At 39.5% G+C, this 10217-nt stretch overlaps 1 long non-coding RNA gene across 1 annotated transcript; it reads left to right on the forward strand.

The window, feature by feature from the left end:
• The first annotated feature begins 586 nt into the window (after window positions 1–586).
• LOC145513123 (uncharacterized) lies at window positions 587–6974 on the forward strand. Its single transcript, XR_014059137.1, has 2 exons — window positions 587–2257; window positions 6699–6974. It is a non-coding gene; the product is annotated as an uncharacterized LOC145513123 (long non-coding RNA).
• Window positions 6975–10217: the final 3243 nt, after the last annotated feature.

Consider the following 10217-nt stretch of genomic DNA (forward strand, 5'->3'; position numbering starts at 1 on the left):
AGATGCAAGAGTTGGACCATACAGAAGGCTGAGTGCTGCACAACTGGTGCTTTAAATTGTGGTGCTGGAGAAAACTCTTGAAAGTCCCTTGGACTGCAAGGAGATCAAATCAGTCAATCCTAAAGGGAATCACGTCAGAATATTCATTAGAAGGACTGATGCTGAAGTTCCAATAATTTGGCCATCTGATGTGAAAAGCTGACTCATCAGAAAAGACCCTGCTGCTAAGAAAAACTGAAGGCAAAAGGAGAAGGGAACGACAGAGAATGAGATGGCTGGATGCCATCACCAGCTCAATGGACATGAGTTTGAGCAAATTCCAGGAGATGGTGAAGGACAAAGAAGCCTGGTGTGATGCTGTCCATGGGGTTGCAAAGAGTCAGGCAAAACTCAGCAACTGAATTGAAGTGCTATCCCCGAGACCTACAATCAGACTCGAGGAACCAGCTATACCTACTAGGAGGATGGCACTAATCCCAGGCCCTGGCTTCACCCACTAGTGGGCAGGCAATGGCCCCAGAGTCTTCTGAACCATGACTCTACCCAATTGTGAGCTAGTATAAGCCCCAGGGCCCCCTGGCACTCTGCAGTCAGCCACCTAATGAGCCAGATGCACCAATAAGAGAGTATCTTCTATAGAAGGCAGGATCTGGCAACCAACCAGACTGAGGTCCAATCAAGTCTACGAGATATCCCACATAGCCTACCATGATAAAAGGACCACACAGCCCTCATGTGAGAGCCTCTTAAGGATATAGACCAGAAACAAGTCATGTATGTTTGGTGCTGAGACATGTGTTATCTCCTACAAAAGACCATTTCTCTAAGGTCAGGAAACATAAACAACCTATCAGACACATAAAAATAAAAACAGCAACTTATACAAAAATGAGGCAACAGAGGAACATATTCCAGATGAAAAAACAAGCAAAAATCCCAGAAGAACTAAGTGAAGTGGAGATAGGCAATCTACCTGAGGAAGAGTTCAAACAACTTGAGAGCAGAATGGAAACACAGAACAAGAAGTTAGACATTTTTAACAGAGCTAGAAAATATAAAAACAAACTTGATGAAGAAAATGATAACTGAAATGAAAAATGCACTGAATGATACAAAAGAATGGATCAGCAAGATGAAAGAGTAATGGGAATCATTGATGATGAACAAGACAAAGAATGAAATTAAATGAGGACCATTTAAGAGATTTCTGGAGAACATAAGAATACTAACATTTATGTTATAGACGTCTCAGAAGGAGAGAGAATGAAAAGGGATGAGAACATGTGTGAAGACACAGTAGCTAAACACTCCCCTAACCTAGAAAGAGAACAGATATATAAGTCCCGGAAGCTCAGAGAGTCTCTTAACACAAGGAGGAACTTACCAAGACACATGACCATTAAAATGTCAAAGATTAAATATAGAGAGAATATTAAAAGCACCACAGAAAACAAATACGTTATATACAAAGGCTATCTGATGACTTATTAGCAGAACTGCAGGCCAGAAGGGAGTGGCATGATATATAATGAAAGGGAAATACATACAACTGAGAATACTCAGCAAGACTCCCACTTTCTTACAGGGAAGAACGGACTCCATGTTGGATTCGTTTGTTTTACTTTAACCTTTGCTTCTCATTGCTTTTGTTCACTAAAAGGATACTGTCTATACATAATGGCCTTCCTCAGGGAACCTTGCCCCTCTGCCTGAAAATTAAACCAAAATGATGCCTTTGTTCAGGACCTTGTCCACCTGTGGATGGCAACAGGAAGGAAGAAATTAACACGTGTCTTTCCTGAGGCTAGCTGTATCAGGAGAGATTTGTAGGAGTAACTGCCTTTTTTATTTTGCCTCCTCACCTCCCCCTCTCTCTGTTCTAAAAAATAACCTACCATACAGACCCTGATTATTTGATTATTTTGAGACATTCATCTGCTATCCTCTTGTCTTCTGTCTGATAAAATTGTATTCCTTGCCTCAACATCTCATCTCTGACTCATTGACCTCTACATGGTGAGCAGAGCAAGGTTGGACTCAGTGACAAATTTGGCTTAGCCAGCCAGGAGCCTTGCTGCTTATGGCTAGCCAGCTAGAGTCAGGGAATATTGGGGCAAGGCCCTAGCAGCTGCCAGGGCCATCTGTCCTGAGGATCCTTCCTTCAAAATTCCCTGACACAGCACCAACTGCCCCAGTGATTGGCAGTCGAAGCAAGGAACCGACAAACCCCTAGGAGTTGACAGTTACCTGTTTGTAGGTAAGTCCATCTGATTTGGTAACCAGTTTGTTGGTGTTATGTCTTGGTTTTGTATGTCTTTTTATGTTGCAAGTCTACAGACTTGATTTTGTAGGTTAAGCCGCTCTTGTGTGCATGCTAGGAACATATTCTCCCCTAAATTTCAGCTTTTCCTTTTTGGGACAAGTCAGTTTGGTTGGGGCACTTTGCTAGAGAGGGGAGTTGTTATTGGATTGTACATGAGTTAGAACCAGCTTGTTCAGAACTAATTCATTCTTTTTTTTTTCAGTTCACTGTTTTTGTGTGGTAAGTCTACTCAAGTTGGGAACCAGTTTGATGATTTTTGTCATGGCTTTGTTTTGGTTTTGTGTCCATTGATGTTGGAATTTGTTTGTGCTTTTTGTACTTTGGTATTATCAGACTTATAAAAATGGGAAATATTTCATGTATCCCAAAGAAAGCTCTTTGGGGAGTGTATTAGATATGTTAAGATAAGAGCGATGGCCCTGAATGCCTCACTGAATTATCTCGGTTAAATGTGTTAAATAAATTGTGGTTAAAAGTGTTTTGCAAAGAGCTGGGAAAAGAGATAAGATTACATATTTAGAAGCATTTATGCTATTACATCAGGAGGAAAAGAAGTCAGAGGGCACCCACTTTGGACCAGGAGCCACTTCCATGGCAGGAATATTTCCCTTGTGCCAATGCCCTGTAAGAAGCCAGAAGGTTCCACTAGACTTGAGGAATCTGACTCTAATTTCCCCACAGTAGCCCTGGGTAACTTTGACAGTGGGGAACAAATTGACTGACTTTCTAATATGGGTGCCACATATCCAGTGGAAACACCAAGGCAGCACAGAAGACATCTCAGTTTATCCCTGCCACTAGAGTTTTATTTATTCTCACAACTTCTAGAATGCCACTGATTGAAACCTAGGGAATTCCTCAAAAGTATTTGCATAAATACCAAAATGGGAGACCATGGGTCTGACTAAGCTAACCATAGCTTATACTCAGAGGCTGATAAAAATTTTGGAAGAGACTTTCTCCCCTCAGCTAATTAAGAAAATGTAAAACTTTCAACAAAATAAATGGGTATGTCAGTCCTTCAATATCATTGATGTAGCCACCCAATACTTCAAAGAAAGAAAAACAAAACTGTCCTTGTTTTAGAAATGTAGTCTTTATATAAACACAAGTGTGGTCCAGAAATAATTTAAAGACCATCAATTTTTTTTTTTTTTACCACTCCCCAAAAATTCCCTATTCAGCTTAAGAGGCATGGAAGTATTAAACTAAGGGGGAAACAAAGTCATCCCAGGAAGAAGTTACCTGTAACTTTGAGATGCAAATGTCCTCCCTGGTCTTCTCAGGAAACCTATCTCTGCCATCCTTCTAAAGTACTAATTTTAAAGAGGAAAATGTAATTTAGAATTTGGCTTTTCCAGAATAAATACAAATCCTAAATGTCTTTTCTGCAAATATTTAGCCATCTAGCCAAGTGAGTTTGACTTATTCCATCTGCCAAAACCCAATTTTAATCCAATCTCTTTTGTGATCTGATGGATTTTACATTGTCTTAACCAGACTCAGGGCTGAAATCTTGAAATGAGACATGGGGTCTTTGTGTGTTTGTGTTTATCTTTGTCTTTGGATAACATTGCCATGGTTGATCTGGAAGAGGTCTATTTAATTGGCTTAAAGAAAAATAAGCACTTACAAACAATTCTCAATACAAGAGAAATTAAGCTAAATGAGGTTCAGGTTCATGTGAACCAGGAATATTAAATTAATACTGGTATTAATGTCTATTCATTGATCTATATATTGTCATTAATATAGACATGTCTTAGGAATCATCAACATTAAGTATAATATTTTATCATGCCTAGGTTTGTGTGTGCCTGCTAAGTCACTTTAATCGTGTCTGACTCTTTGAGACCCTATGGACTGTAGCATGTCTGACTCCTCTATCTATGGGATTCTCCAGGCAAGAATACTACAGTGGGTTGTCATGTCTTCCTCCAGGGGAACTTCCTCACCCAGGGATTGAACCCGTGTCTCTTATGTCTTTTCCTGCACTGGCAGGCAGGTTCTTTACCAGTAGTGCTACCAGAGAAGGCCAGTTTTAATATAGGCTAAATAAAATCTTGCTTTATCTATTATAAATTCATCAGCCAGAAAGAAAATGAGATAACAGCTTTGGGTGAACTTTTAGAAATAATTATATTTTAGGATCTCTTCAGATATTCCATAATTGAAAGTTAGAATTGTGCTAAAATAAGAGGTGGAAAGTTTGTGGAAAGTGGGCCCCCCAAAAAGGCTTTTGTACATAATCAGCCAGGATTAAATTTAAAATAAGTTTAATTGAGTAAATAAACTTTAAAAATATGCTGGTCCAAAACTGAATTTGGCTTTACTATTAAAATGACAAATTTTCTTAAGATATTGCATTGCCTTTGATTACAGATATTAAGTTTCTTTACCTCTTAAGTGATCTGTTCTGTATTTGCCTTTAAAATATTTTATTGTTAGTTTGTCTAAGTGAGTAACTACTGTTTCACAGTAACCTATGATCCTGTTGTGTTTTGAAACTTTCTGATATTCTTTCGACAAAACATCCCAAATCAAATTATAGTAAAGTTCCTTTCACCTCTACCTAACTTTTGTTTTTGCTGTTCAGTCACTCAGTCATGTCCGACCCTTTGTGACCCCATGGACTTCAGCACACCAGGCTCCCTGTACTTCACATTTCCTGGAGCTTGCTCAAACTCATGTCCATTGAGTCAGTGATGCCATCCACCTATCTCATCCTCTGTCATCATCTTCTCCTGCCTGTAATCTTTCCTAGCATCAGGTTCTTTTCTAATGAGTCAGTTTTTTGCATCAGGTGGCCAAAGTACTGGAGCTTCAGCATCAGTCCTTCCAATGAATACTCACGATTGATTTCCTTTAGGATTGACTGATTTGATCTCCTTGCAGTCAAAGGGACTCTCAGGAGTCTTCTCCAATGCCACAATTCAAAAGCATCATATCTTTGGTGCTCAGCCTTCTTCATGGTTCAATTCTCACATCCATACAGGACTAATGGAAAAACTAATGGAAGATACGGACCTTTGTCGGTAACGTAATGTCTTTGCTTTTAAATACGCTCTTTGGGTTTGTCATAGGTTTTCTTCCAAAGGGCAAGCATATTTTACTTTCATGGCTGAAGCCACCATCTGCAGTGATTTTGGAGCCCAAGAAAGTAAAGTCTCTCACTGTTTCCCCATCTGCCATGACGTGATGGGACCAAATGCCATGATCTTTGTTTTTTTAATGTTGAGTTTCAAGCCAGCTTTTTCACTCTCCTCTTTCACTTTCATCAAGAGGCTCTTCAGTTTCTCGTTGCTTTCTGCCATAAGGGTGGTTCTAACTGTCGCTTCTTGACCAGAATACAGGTTTCTCAGGAGGCATGTAAGGTGGTCTGGAGTTCCCATCTCTTGAAGAACTTTCCACAGTTTGCTGTGATCCACACAGTCAAAGACTTAAGCGTGGTCAATGAAGCAGATGTTTTTCTGGAATTCTCTTGCTTTTTCTATAATCCAGTGGATGTTGGCCATTTGATCTCTGGCTTCTCTGCCTTTTCTAAATCCAGCTTGAACATCTGAAAGTTCACAGTTCATGTACTGTTGAAGCCTAGCGTAGAGATTTTTGAGCATTACTTTGCTAGCATGTGACACGAGTGCAATTGTGCAGTAGTTTGAACATTCTTTGGCATTGCCTTTCTTTGGGATTGGAATGAAAACTGACCTTTTCCAGTCCTGTGGCCAATGCTGAGCTTTCCAAATTTGCTGGCATATTGAGTGCAGCACCCTCCCAGCATCATCTTTTAGGATTTGAAATAGCTCAGCTGGACTACATCACCTCCAATAGCTTTGCTTGTAGTGAAGCTTCTTAAGGCCCACTTGACTTCACACTCGAGGATGTCTGGCTCTAGGTGAGAGATCACACTAACATGGTTTATGGGTCATTAAGATTTTTTTTTGTACAGTTCTTCTGTGTATTCTTGTTACCTCTTCTTAATATCTACTGCTTCTGTTAGGTCCATACTGTTTCTGTCCTTTATTGTGCCCATCTTTGCATGAAATGTTCTACCTACATAACTTTGGGATGTTTCAAATGGCCCCTTAAACACCCCAAAGGGAGATATTAAACTAATTAGGTTGACTTGGTATGCTAAATTACATGGAAAGAGCTTTCTAATGAGTAATAAATCTTCTTAGGTTATTTTTGTTTTTGTTAAGTGGTTAAGTCATGTCCTACTCTTTGCAACCCAATGGACGGCAGTACACCAGGCTTCTTCTCTGTACTTTATTAACTCCCAGAGTTTGCTCAAAATCATGTGCATTGAGTCAATGATGCTATCCAACCATCTCATCCTCTGTCATCCCCTTCTCTTCCCGCCTTCAATCTTTTCCAGCATCAGGGTCTTTTGCAATGATTCGGCTCTTTGCATCAGGTGGCCCAAGTATTGGAGCTTCTACTTCAGCATCAGTCGTTCTAATGAATATTCAGGCTTCATCTCCTTGCAGTCCAAGGGACTCTCAAGAGTATTCTCCAGCACCACAATTTGAAAGCATCATCTATTCTTCAACGTTCATCCTTCTTTATGGAGCAACTCTTGGAAGCCAAGTGAACTGGTAAACTTGGTTATAATTTTGTGTTTTCCAGGTATAAAGAAAATCTTCCCCTTAAACTAATTGTGACTTACTGTAATTTGGTACATTATACTTTCATAAGCTGAACTGTAACATTTATCTTCTTCTCTCGACCTGGTTGATCAGGCCAGTAACATATGCTTGTCTCCAAGAGTAAGCCATGTATGTCTAGGTATGCATGGCCAATACAGTGAAACTGTGGATAGCTCATTATATCAGCTATGGCCCCTTTGGTCAATTGATTACTGCAACTGAATTACAACTGGATTAATCATTGTTTGAATCTGTTTTTTGTTTTCAAATTGTTTGTGATTTGTCTCCCTGCTGCACTCTGCCTTTGTCAATGTTAATAGCTGCATTACTTATATGCTGTCTTAGTTATAAGATCGTTATCTCTTACAGTGCCCAGTGTGTAACCAGACCTCCAACAAAACTTCTCTGACTAAACATCTTGAGGAAATAAATCACGTTGATAACATAAAATAATTGTAGTAGTGTGATTCTAGGTATGGGAAGATGCAACAAGGGAAAATAACTCCTGGATCACAATCAGACAAGAGCCAGACAGTCTTTAATTATCAATGGGTCTAATCCAAAATTATCACCTGAGTTGGCATATCAAGAATTTTCACCTGATTTGAGATGAGACTCACAACAATATGGGAAAAAATTTGGTCATGAAATGTCTCCCAAATATTGGTCAAATTCCTGTCCAAGAGGAAAGGATCTGAAGCAGCCCTCCAATGTGAGCCAGTGATCCCTGAAAATAAGTCAGGAAGGATAAGAATACCTGCCATCTAGCAGCCATCAGACTACAGTCACTCCCTATGGTGAGCCCTGAGGAAACTCAGGATACAGGATACAGGCCCATAGATAGCTGAGGTGCATATCGAGGAAATAATTTCAGTGAGCCCAGAGTTTTGCATCTTCCCATACATAAAAAAGCACTAAATTCCTTAACTTGAGGTGCTGCCTCCTAGGCTTGAAGTCCTCAAAATTCCCACCTAATAAAACATAACTCTTAACTTTTTGGTTATAAATATTTTTTTAAGTCTACAGGTATAAAGTAGGCAATTTCCATACAGGAACAAAAGAAGCAGCATTTGGAACACTACCACCAGTATTGGACATTGCCAGAAAGAGTAATCTGACAAGACACAACAGGAAGCAATTAAAATGGTCACTGCCCTCTTTTCCAGAAAATTATGGAATGGATATTGACATGGGGAATTGTCAATTCAAGAAGAACTGACTCCATGTTGGATCTCTTTTACTTTAACGTTTGCTTCCTATTGCTTTTGTTCACTTAAAGGATACTGTCCACACATATGGCCTGCCTCAGGAAAACTTACCCCTCTGCCTGAATGTTACACCAAAATGCCTTTGATCAGGACTCTGTTCACCTGTGGATGGCTACAGGAAGAAGGAAATTAATACATCCTCCCTCCAAGGCCAGTCATTCCAGGAGAGGTTTGTAAGAGTCACAGCCTTTTTTACTTAACCTCCTCAACTTCCCTGCTTATTCTATAAAAGAATCTGGTATGCACACCTCAATAAGATGGTTATTTTGAGACATTAGTCTGCCATATTCTCAGTCTGCTGGCTTTCCAAGTAAAGTCGTATACCTTGCCACAACATCTCTGATTCATTGGCTTGTTGTAAGGCGAGCAGAGGGAACTTCAACTCAATAATAACTTATTCTTAACAAAGAGATCAAAAACTTTACAGACAAGCAAAACTAAGCACCATCAAACCAGTTTTGCATGAAAATTACAAAATGAAAAAGCTCATCAGTAAGAAAAACATACAATAAATGGAAAAAATCATCCACACATATAGCTAGTACATGTGTGCTCAGTCTCTTCAGTCGTGCTTGACTCTTTGTGATCCCATGGAATATAGCCCGCCGGGCTCCTTCATCCATGGGTTTTCTCTAGACAAGAATACTGGAGTGGGTTGCCATGGCCTTCTCTAGGGGATCTTCCTGACCTAGGGATTAAACTGACAACTCTTATGTCTCCTGCATTGGCAGGTGGGTTCTTTTCCACTAGCACCATCTGGGAAGCCCACACATAGCTAGTAGGAAGGTTAAAAACAAGAAATAGTAAAATAATTTATATCCACATAAGAAGTTAAGGGATGCACAAAACAATTAGCTGTAAAAATATATTATCAAAAACAGTTATCCTGAGAGGAAGAGAGCACAAAAGATTATTAAATTGCATTTGAGAGTAAGATTAGAAAATTAAATTAAACACACAGGTCATAGCAAACACCCTCTTCCAACAAAACAAGAGTCGACTATACACATGGACATCATCAGATAGTCAATAATGAAATGAGATTGATTATCTTCTCTGCAGCCAAAGGTGGACAAGCTCTAAATAGTCAGCAAAAACAAGACTTGGAGCTGACTGTGACTTAGATCATGAGCTCCTTATTGCAAAATTCAAACTTAAATTGAAGAAAGTAGGGATAACCACTAGGCAATTCAGGTATGACCTAAATCAAATCCCTTATGATCTGACAGACAGAGTGTCTGAAGAACTATGGTTGGAGGTTCATAACATTTTATGGGAGATGGTGCCCAAACCATCCTTAAAAAAAAAAAAAAAAAAAATGCAAGAAGGCAAAATGGTTGTCTGAGGCCTTACAAATAGAGAAAAAAAGAGAGGCAAAAGGCAAAGGAGAAACAAAAAGATATACCCAACTGAATGCAGAGTTCCAAAGAATAGCAAGGAGACATAAGACAGCCTTCTTAAGTGAACAGTACAAAGAAACAGAGGAAAACAATGAATGGGAAAGACTAAAGATCTCTTCAAGAAAATCAGAGATACCAAGGGAACATTTCATGCAAAGATGGGCACAACAAAAGACAAATACCATAAGGACCCAAGAGAAGCAGAAGAGATTAACAAGAGGTGGTAAGAATGCACAGAGGAACTGTACAAAAAGTGTCTTAATGACCTGGATAACCACCACTGGGTGGTCACTAACCTAGAGCCAGACATTCTGGACTGAAGTCAAGAGGGACTTAGGAAGCATTACTACAAACAAAGCAGCAAAGCTAGTGAAGGTGATGGAATTCCAACTGAGCTATTTCAAATCCTAAAAGATGATGCTGTTAAAGTGCTGCACTCAATATGCCAACAAATTTGGAAAACTCAGCAGTGACCACATGACTGGAAAAGGTCAGTTTTCATTCCAATCCCAAAGAAGGGAAATGCTAAAAAATGTTCAGCTACTGTACAATTGCACTCATTTCACATGCTAGCAAGGTA

This window comes from Giraffa tippelskirchi, chromosome 7, assembly GCF_054371585.1.
Source record: "Giraffa tippelskirchi isolate mGirTip1 chromosome 7, T2T-mGirTip1v1.2.pri, whole genome shotgun sequence".
Lineage (NCBI taxonomy): Eukaryota > Metazoa > Chordata > Mammalia > Artiodactyla > Giraffidae > Giraffa > Giraffa tippelskirchi.